Raw genomic sequence first — 11231 nt, forward strand, 5'->3', positions numbered from 1 at the left:
TTCACATTTTTTCCTAATCTTGTGTCATTTGTTTTGATTTGTTTTACTACGTGGGTTGTGCTCAAGTTGCATGTGTCGTGTTCTTGTCCATCATGTTCTCCACTGAATTCCTATTTCCTGCTCTGACACTGTATAAGATGGGTTCATGTCTCTGAACTAAATCTGTAGCTGAAATTAGAATATGAGCTCTCATCACTGACTCATTTACACATTTTGAAAGTCTTAATTGGGTCCTGAAGATGATGCCTTTCTACCTAAGGCAATACTATTAGAAATAGAAAGGCACGTAAAGCTGTTGCTTATGGCAGGGATGCATTGAACTGATGACAAGCTCCTTATGAAAATAGTCTTTCAAGAAGGCGGCCAATTTCGAGTATGACCTTGGCATGAAATTAAAGGGACACATGCAGAAGAGGGTAAAGAGGTGCAAGTATGCCAAAGGCACATGGAGGGGCAGCGATGTGGGAGCACCCAGGGGAAAAAATAATACATTAGCTGTAGAAAAAAAAGCCAAGACAGGTAAAAGGATTACGTGTTCCATTCAATGGGTGTAACAGTACAATGCATTACATTCTGGTACTTTAATAATTCGCATATTGCTAATTTAATTTTATTCATCCCTGTCAATAAATTATCACCTTTCAGTGTGAATTGTATATTTGGTTGTCACTAGAAAAGGCCTGCAGTCTAAATTTAGTCTTAGGGAAATAAGAGCAAACATTCTGACAGTGAGCACCTGCTGCCTGATGTCTTACACTCACAGAAACAACATCAGTCTGTTGGAAATAAATATGAGGCATAAAATCCTCCCAGAGCTTCTATAAGCTTACACGTGTCTCTCTGAAAGTTTATTGGAGTCACATTCGCAGACTGAGTAGATTTGCTAATCACACAACTTTTTCATGAAAATTACTCGACAGTTAAAGAAGAAAAGAAAAGGAAAATACCCATGTTCAACTTTTGAAATGAACACCCTTTATCTGCATGCAATACATTTGTCTAGTCAAAGACACTCCAATGGCAAGGAGGTGAGCTGACACATGAGTAGTTCCTTTTTAAGGATCCGGGCTTGGGCGTCTTGGCTTACATCGAAGCAGCTCAAAGGTGGAAAGTGTAAGATTATCTCAGATAAAACTGTCCATGACCTCAATGAATGTATCTTTAAATAGCGTGATTTAACAAAATTCAAACTGAGCTCTTTCATCATGTATGCCTTTATTGTCTTGTTCGTATATTGGAAATCAAACAAAAACATGTACCGCCTTTGTTCTGAATCCTGTAGATACAAAAACACCTCGATATTACAGATGGGGTGAAGTCACTCAATATTCCGTACAAAATTGATAAGTAAATAAGTTGTGCATGCCTGACTTCTGATCAAAGCACCAAGCAATGCAAAAACAAAGTATCAACTTGTTTCTCTCTTTTGGACCAATGGTATTAAATGTATCATGCATTTAAGATTTCCAATTACCCACATGCTGCTCAGTCCAATGCACTGGATAGAGGTGAGCATATGGCACCTGGCCAGAAGAGGATACATTGAAATATCAGCAGCTTGTCAATCAAGCAACACAGTTTGACTGGTTTACCTTTGGTGAGCGGATGTTGGGACAAACTGCTCTCTGGTTGTTAATCCCGGCTCAGAGTGCCACTAGGCCGTCTCATCCTCTAGTGAACTGGAGCCTTAAGGAGAGAGGTGCAGAGCAGTGGGCACTCCAAAAATAAAGCACTTGCCTGCAGTGAATGTTGCAAGCAAACGTGTTTTTTTTTTTCGGGCTGTCTGACACGATCAGGTGCAGCCCCTACAGGCAGCCAATAGTGACATTACCTGCAGAAAGGCAACATATGTTCGCAGGTGATCAAGTGCTACGGTGTAAATTACACTTTAAAAACAATATTTTTAAAAAATCACAGTGTCTGGCCAATGTAGCGCTGGGTATAGCCTGGCAACTTTTCATAAAAAACGAAAAAATAATAGGCATCACAGTGTCCTAAGGATTAGCCTTTCTGCCTCACAGTTCTGCAGTTCAAGTTTCAAATCCTGGTATGTCTGGTTCATCTCTGTGCTCAGAGTGGGCCACCCAAGGACATTCACACTCATCGTCATCTAAGGACACGTTTATACAACAAGAGTCTGAAGCAGAAACGCAAAGCTGATGTCTGCGTTTACATGACCGATTTGTGTGGGGAAATCTGCATGCACACAGAGGTGCCAAAGTGCATGAAACATTTAAATTTGCTGATGTAGTATGCATGCCTATTGTTTAGGCATGCGCTACTAAATCTCACACTTACTGCGTGTAGCCCTAATTGTTGTTCAGAAAAATGCTCCTCCATTTCCTGTTCCATTCCCTGTTATAGACAAGTTTCCAAGGTACTTCCGCTTTACTTCCTTATGTCTGCCTACCACTTCCGCTTCCATTTTTTTTTTACTATTGACTTTAATGGCGGCAGAGTGTCATTACTCACTAAAAACCCTGAAAAACCATGATTTGGAAATACAGCATCCTTCTGCCATCTCGACATGGGAAGACAACTTAAAAAAGTGGCCGAGGATGACAACAAGTAAAATATTATGATATTTTATTGACTCTACTGCAGTGGATGGAAACGCCATCAGGAAGCTCCGAGTCATTCCAGTACCTCCGCAGCCACAAAGTTGTCCGTGTCCTCATACATGAACAACGGGAATATTGTCTTAATGGAGGCAGATGTAGAACCAAGCCAGTGCCTCAATGCTCTGTACCACAAACCATGGATGCTGGTTATACCGGAGGGAGGTTTGTGTAGTCATGCGGCCACTGTGTTATGAAAGTATCTCCAATTATATGAAACCTAAAATCTGGCGCATGAAACGACTTGTTGCCTTTGCTATTGATATTACAATAATGATTGTGATTATGATCTTTAATATTATTTACTACAGCTACTGCTGCTAGCCTGTTACTAATCAGTACGTGTTGGATGGCATGCATAAAAGCAAGTGTTACAAGTTTTTCTTGTCCGTTTGTTTACAGGTGGAAAACGCTATTGAGGCAAGGGAATATACAGTGGGGCAAATAAGTATTTAGTCAACCTCCAATTGTGCAAATTCTTCTACTTGAAAAGATTAGATAGGCCTGTAATTGTCAACACGGGTAAACCTCAACCATGAGAGACAGAGTGTGGAGAAAAAAAAAAAACAGAAAATCACATTATTTGATTTTTAAAGAATTTATTTCCAAATTAGAGTGGAAAATAAGTATTTGGTCACCTGCAAACAAGCAAGATTTCTTGCTGTCAAAGAGGTCTAACTTCTTCTAACGAGGTCTAACGAGGCTGCACTCGTTAGCTGTCTTAATGGCACCTGTTTTAACTCATTATCGGTATAAAAGACACCTGTCCACAACCTCAGGCAGTCACACTCAAAACTCCACTATGGCCAAGACCAAAGAGCTGTCAAAGGACACAGGGGACAAAATTGTAGACCTGCACCAGGCTGGGAAGACTGAATCTGCAATACGTAAAACGCTTGGTGTCAAGAAATCAACTGTGGGAGCAATTATTAGAAAATGGAAGACATACAAGACCACTGATAATCTCCCTCGATCTGGGGCGCCATGCAAGATCTCACCTCGTGGCGTCAAAATGATAGCAAGAACGGTGAGCAAAAATCCCAGAACCACGCAGGGGGGACCTAGTGAATGACCTACAGAGAGCTGGGACCACAGTAACAAAGGCTACTATCAGTAACACAATGCGCCGCTAGGGACTCAAATCCTGCACTGCCAGACGTGTCCCCCTGCTGAAGAAAGTACACGTCCAGGCCCGTCTGCGGTTCGCTAGAGAGCATTTGGATGATACAGAAGAGGACTGGGAGAATGTATTATGGTCAGATGAAACCAAAATAGAACTTTTTGGTCGAAACACAGGTTCTCGTGTTTGGAGGAGAAAGAGTACTGAATTGCATCCGAAGAACACCATACTCACTGTGAAGCATGGGGGTGTAAACATCATGCTTTGGGGCTGTTTTTCTGCAAAGGGACCAGGACGACTGATCTGTGTAAAGGAAAGAATGAATGGGGCCATGTATCGAGAGATTTTGAGTGAAATGGTAAATGGTAAATGGTGTTACACTTATAAATCTCCTTCCATCAGCAAGGGCATTGAAGATGAGACGTGGCTGGGTCTTTCAGCATGACAATGATCCCAAACACACAGCCAGGGCAACAAAGTGGCTTTGTAAGAAGCATTTCAAGGTCCTGGAGTGGCCTAGCCAGTCTCCAGATCTCAGCCCCATAGAAAATCTGTGGAGGGAGTTGAAAGTCCGTGTTGCCCAACGACAGCCCCAAAACATCACTGCTCTAGAGGAGATCTGCATGGAGGAATGGGCCAAAATACAGTGTGTGAAAAGCTTGTGAAGAGTTACAGAAAACGTTTGGCCTCCGTTATTGCCAACAAAGGGTAGATAACAAAGTATTGAGATGATCTTTTGGTATTGACCAAATACTTATTTTCCACTATGATTTGCAAATAAATTTTTTAAAAATCAAACAATGTGATTTTCTGTTTTTTTTTTTTTTTCCACATTCTGTCTCTTATGGTTGAGGTTTACCCATGTTGACAATTACAGGCCTCTCTAATATTTTCAAGTGGGAGAACTTGCACAATTAGTGGTTGACTAAGTACTTATTTGCCCCACTGTAAGTTGATGTGCCTCACAGCAACACTTACTGTACATTGATGGACATACATCGAGACTACGTCGTATTCGTTCTACCCTGTGGGGGCGATGAGAGGCTGTGGCTGGAGGCGGTGGCTCGCCTCGAAGCGGACCTTCATAGCTCAAGCTTTTTAACTGCAGCAACTTTAAGATATGCTATTGGAGCTGGAATTACCAAGGACAGTGAGATAAAGCCCGTCTGGATGCCGCCAAGGGTCTCCGTGATGTCGACTGAAAGTTTGGAGAAGCTCCTTAAGCTCTGCTGTCTCATAACAGATTCCTAATATGCTCAACCTTTGTTAATATTTTCCTAATAAATGTATTAATTGTGATTTTTTTACCTGTCTTGCACATGCACCAATCGTTTTAAATAAAATAAGAAATGGGATCATGTTGTCCAAATGTTTTATTGCTATCAATGTCTGCAATAAAAAAGAATGACATACGATTTTTGACTATATGATAGTATGATATGATGATATGATAGAATACCTTGTAGTATTTCCTTGTACCAACAAAATCCGTGTCAGCCCTTCTGCATTCGGCTAATGTAATATAACTTGTAATTACAACTCATTTTGGTCACTTAAGTGGCCGGCGTATCAATCTATACCTCACGTCAACCCAGGCTGACAGTTTGTTATAATTTTGTCCACCAATGATCAACAAAATGATAAGAACAATCATCCAATCTCATCAACGTCTCATCTAGATCGTGCTGAATACACTTTTGAAGATTCTGTGGGTTTCTCAGGCTTGATTTCGCAGTTTTAACATCGTCAACACACTGCTAACTTCAACCGCAACTCATTAGGAAGTTCGAGGCAGACTTTGTTCAAGATGGCGCCGCCCATATTTCGCTCAGAAAACTTGTCTAAAGACACACTGAAAAGTTCTCTACTCCAAATGACTGCGTGATGAGTGTAGTCAATCGTTGAGTTGACTCCTTGAAGGTGTTTACCACTGCTAGGGAAACCAGCTTGTTACATGAAGTCATGTTATAAACCGGCTCGTGATTGTGATGTCATCAATATCTTTCATTATCGCCACCTATACTTGTGGAGTGTTTGAGATGAATGCCACCAAAATGACAGGGTGAAGCGATTTTTACTCTGGGAGGAATTTTCGCGTTTGCCATTTCAGTCCCTCAAAACGCGGTCTCCGTCTAAATGTTTTGGATATCTTTATGCGGTTTTCCCCCGTTAGCATTGTGATGTAAAGTTGTACGCTTAGACTTGCTGTATAAAAAAAAAAAAAAGAAGAAGATTTATATCCTCCTGGCTCTTTAACCCTGTGCTTCTTTGCACAGTTACAATATAGCATTTTTGTTACATCGCGAACTGTCATATCAAGTCAGCCATTTGCCTTCTAGTCTGAGTACTGTAAATTGTCAAATACATACTCTTACCACAACATCACCACTTGCTGCTAGGCACTTATTCACTTTCTTTACAATCTGTGTACACTATAACCTCTGTTTCTATATTATATATATAAACATATTTTACAGCCATATATGTTTGAGTCGTATTTGGAGGAGGAAGAAGATTCAGAACGAGAAAAAGGCGTCAGCGACAACAAACATGAGGCTGATGACTAGAGAAGACTGGAAAATATCATCGTTTCAATCTCTGTACTACAATATTTTTACAGGATATTCTTTGTGTCGAAGTATTTTTTTTCCCCAATTGCTAAAAAAAAATTATGGTCGTGACAAATAACATTCTTTTGCTAAATGGAATATGAAATATTAAAAATGCATTTATTCAGTATGACAGGGCAAAATTACTGCATATGGTCAAAACTGCCATCTTCTTAAACCTCCCGAATGGTGTTAACCGGACTTAGTCCGGCTCTTGTCACTTTCCAACAGGAACTCGGAGACGGCGGAAAGAGCTAGGCTATGTGCTAACGCCTAGCTAACTCGAACCAAGCTGCTCTTTCAAGTCTTCCTCGCCTTTCGAACACGAAAAATCACACAAAACTACTCCACTCATGTCACACACGGTGGTGATCACAGATCGTCCAGCCCCTGGCAGCGAGCAAGTTTCGGACAAAAATGGTGCATTCTTGCAGAGGCGTTGCGTCCCATTAGGCAAAACAGGCAATTGCCTAGGGCCCCTAGCCAGCAGGGGCCCCCGAAGGCCGACAGATTTAGCACACTCAGCTATACTGCACTGTCGCAGCAACAAGTGTAGGGAGTGTTTCAATACCATTAAATCATTTGGCAGATTATCTAATGATTCTGTTATCAATCCCTAATTGCACTAACCATGTCACGTAGATTATACATATTTAAGACAGTCCAATCAGTTATTAATACCACATGATTGTCTAAGAGTGACTCACCGAGTACTCTCTGGAAAGTCGTTGCTGAATTGTTGTACGTTAATTTTCACAGGCCACCTCATTATTCATGTGACTACTTAAAGAAATGGTGATTTTTCCCAAAAATTCTATTAATGGGTCTATCGTATTCCTCGTCGAATACTCTATAAGAAAAATATAACATATATGCATCTACAATAATCCTAAACAATTTTATTAGCAATTTTAATACTCACTTCAGTCAGTAGTCTACCAATCAGTGGTTTTTCATTTGAATTTGGTGGGTCGTAAGGCCAATCTGACTACTGATTTCACACAAAGGTATATACTTCCGCATCCGATGGTGTTATTTTTGTGTTGCTACTCGCTCCAAGTCCAACTGTCGCCCTTACTTGCACACGCTCGAAGGGCCCCATTTTGCTTGTTGCCTGGGGCCCCCGGGGACCCTTGCTACGCCTCTGCATTCTTGGTGGACAAACCGGCCGAGGTCGGAGCGTGTGGCTGCCCGCGCCCAAGTCGAGTATAGCACTCTTTAGGCGGGCACCGAAGAGGGCCCAGAGGGGTGAAAGTCTCAACACAATTGAGAACCGAAGACGAGAGCGCGTGGCTGCCTGAGCATTCAATAAATATACGAGGCACAGAGACTCCCTTTAAAGCTGATTTACTATTTAGATTCACGTGCAGGTTTTGCTCCGCAAGACAGAGATAAAATATGACCTCAACGAGGATAATGAGGATGCATTAAAAATAACAGGTGCAAACCCAAAGACAAGCTTCAATTGTTATTATCTGGATAATGTGTTCGGACACAGATACCATTTTGATACCAATTGTAAAGGGGATCTTTGATTCTCATGGACCTGGATACTTTTGAAATTCATAAAATACTAAATTTTAAAAAATGTCTTATTTTGCTTTTGGTATTTGTATTTTTACATTCAGATAAAGAATAGAATTATATAGGAATATTTCATAAACCCGGCTGGAAAATGCTTAAATGTACAGTATGAAGAACCATTTAGCTATGTTGTCCTCACTAACCTATCATTTAAGGATCCCCTCACTGGATTTTTTTTTCCAGTGGTAGACAGCACTCTAATTATAGAAACCACTGGTCCGTCACTCTGAGTGATCAAGTTCGTCATCTACCAATAGTGTACAGAAAGGAAGTGACATCATGAAATAAACCAAAGCCAGTGTGTGGTTAGTCGACGAGGTGAAGACAAATTGTCTGAGTTCAATTCACTTTATTTATTTGTTAGGAACTTTATTCGCAGAGAGAGATGCACGGTAACAGATGACATGAACATTAACACATGATTCAACATAAAAGGCAATAAAGTAAATGAACAAATAAATAATTGACAATACACTACAGACTAAGCTAAAGCTGTTATTGTACTCTCGCTCACCTATGGCTTATTTACAGTACATCTATGCATCCATCCAAATAGCCGTGTTCTTTACTCGATTTTATAATGATGATTTAGGCTTTTTTTTTTTTATCGCGGCTGTCATCGTGAAGTCATGTTAGTGCATTTGCCTCCTTTTCACATTTGCCTATACTTTGTGCAACTATGGGCTCAGGTTGCCGTTTGAAGGCCTTTGTGACCAGGTAAAATGTGAAATACTCATTTACTATATAATCCTAATCTTATCTATAGTTATTTAGCCTTACGCTACATCTACACTAGGACAGATAATTTTCTCCAGGGTTTTTTGCCGACTATTTTTATACCTGTCCACATTACATTTAAGGTGCGTTTAAGCCCTCCCCCCCCCCCCCCCCCCGCTTCTGCAAGGTATCCCTGCATCTGCGCAAACTACGAATGCGTAGAAAGGAGCAGCCACATATGTTACGTCATCGCCCGCGCGGTTTACCTCTGAATCGGAAACTCATCACTCGCCGGCAGCAAATTTCGAAATTACTACACCTTCTAGACTGTCATTATTTGTGATCACTGTTTTTTTCGTGAACGCAATTGAATGCATCACGCAGGAGCGAGAGTGAATGGAGTGCACGCTTGCCTTTTACGAGCAGGCGCCAAGTTGTGATTGAAATAAATCTTTATAAAACAACGAAAGCCTGACATCATTACTTGGGATGTTACAATCCATACCCAGTTGCGCTCTCACCACTTGGAAAATAACAAAGAGAAGCATATGGTGTGGTGCTGCGTGTTTTTCCTGGAAACCGCAACCAGGACTGCTTGTGCAAAACAGTGGCGATCCTGGAAGTGGCGACAGTTTTGACAGGCAGAAATGTCTGGGAAAAAAAACTGGTCACGCGCCTCTTTGACTGGGGGTACCACGCAGGTCACTTTTTGGGGTTTAATTTTCCTCTCCCCATTTTTATATACAGTACTCATGTTCGGTCGGCATTGAGTTGGTAGGGGCCAGCCCCGCAGCTGGCTGTCCGGAGACAACTTGGGAGACGAGCTCTGTAAAAAACGTTCATCTCCACCTCATCCGCGATGGGAGGACCCCAAATGGGCACTGAATTGAAGCATATTATTGAGATGTACAGTAGTTTGAAGGTTCAAGAAAAATGTGTGGAAAAGAAAAGAGGCGCACGGATGCCACGTCGTGATCGTCTGCCTCCATTTTTACAGTGCTGTCATGCCGCACTAAAAATAGCGACGGCATGACGTCCCTTCCTGAGTATCCGAATGTTGTACGGAGACAGCAGTCCATATGAGGCAGCGCATTGGCGGCGGGTAACATTACCCGCCTACATTATCCGTCTAACAACTAATCCGGATAATTGGCATACTAGGTTCGCCGACATGCTGTATAGTCCGAATAATTACACGTTTAAGACCATTTTCGGTCCGAGTGTAAAAGTAGTCTAAGACTCCCTTATTGATGGCGAAGTAAAATTACATTGTCACTCCACAAAATTGTCACTTGTACAGAGCATATCCACTATAGGTCACATTGGTCCCCATCCATCAAGCCAGAGACCAGAACCAGTCCATGGCGCATAAGCTGCCGGGCCGAAATGAACTGAATGATTTATTAACTGACCGCTGTACCTCTTGACTCACCAGTCTGGCTACCTAATCTATTGACTAATCCGAGTAGAGATATGTGGACGTGGCCCTCTAGTGGTGGCCGCCATTACTGGTGTGTTTACGGGGTACCTCCGGTCGTTTTGCTCGGATTAGTCAATAGATAGAATAATAAAACTGGACTCGATGTCGTCATAGAAATGAATTGGAGCATCTCCAATATTAGCAATATCAATATTAATGTGCAATATTCACTGCCTTCACTCTCAAACTGCTGCTTCACTTCTATTCACACATATTCTATTTGCAATACTTATTTACACAACATATTCAATGCCCTCACTGTCAAACTGCTGCTATTTCACTTCGATTATTTGAACTGCCTGAACATAGGACTACCTCATAGACATTATTATATTTATTTAGGTTTTATACTTTTATACTTGCATGTCACTTTGAGATTTTTAGTTGTCATGCAATGCTAAGAGAGATACTCCACAATTTTATTGTGAAACTGTATTTTGACAATAAAGGGCTATTGTGTTGTGTTGTGTTGTGTTCTGTTCCAAACCAATGTGCGCTTGTTCTCGATTATAACGTAGGCGCATCATATTTGTTCCCGGAAATAATAAGCCCACACGCTAGCGAAGATGACTGAAAAACAGACCACCCGACGAGTCAAAAGAAAAGCCTATGCCAAGTTCACTCTGCATAATATGTGGCCAATCATTAGCTAATGAGGCAATGAAGCCATCAAAGCTGCTTTAGCACAGAGAGACTCAGCACCCTGGAATAATTGATAAGCCTTTGGAATTTTTGAAGTAAAAAAGCGCAAGCACGAAGGACAAACAATTAGTGTGGGCATCATACTTCGTGGCGAACTGTAATGCTAAAGCACAGAAAACTTTTACGATTGGAGAAGAACTTATCATACCTGCAACAAAGAATATTTACCGTCAGGTTTTTAGGAGATGCCACTATTAATTAAAAAAAAAAAAAAAAAGTTGATTCAGCATCTGATGAGTTACATTTTTCCTCCACTTAACATTAGTTTTTAGCCCCATCTAGTTGTTTTATATTTACTGTATTTTTCTGCCACACATTGCCGGTCCGCCAAAAAAAGGCCCACATCACACCGGTCCACGGTGCAAAAAAGGTTGGGGACCACACCCTCATTCCACTGGCAA

Source organism: Corythoichthys intestinalis, chromosome 1 (genome assembly GCF_030265065.1).
Source record: "Corythoichthys intestinalis isolate RoL2023-P3 chromosome 1, ASM3026506v1, whole genome shotgun sequence".
NCBI lineage: Eukaryota > Metazoa > Chordata > Actinopteri > Syngnathiformes > Syngnathidae > Corythoichthys > Corythoichthys intestinalis.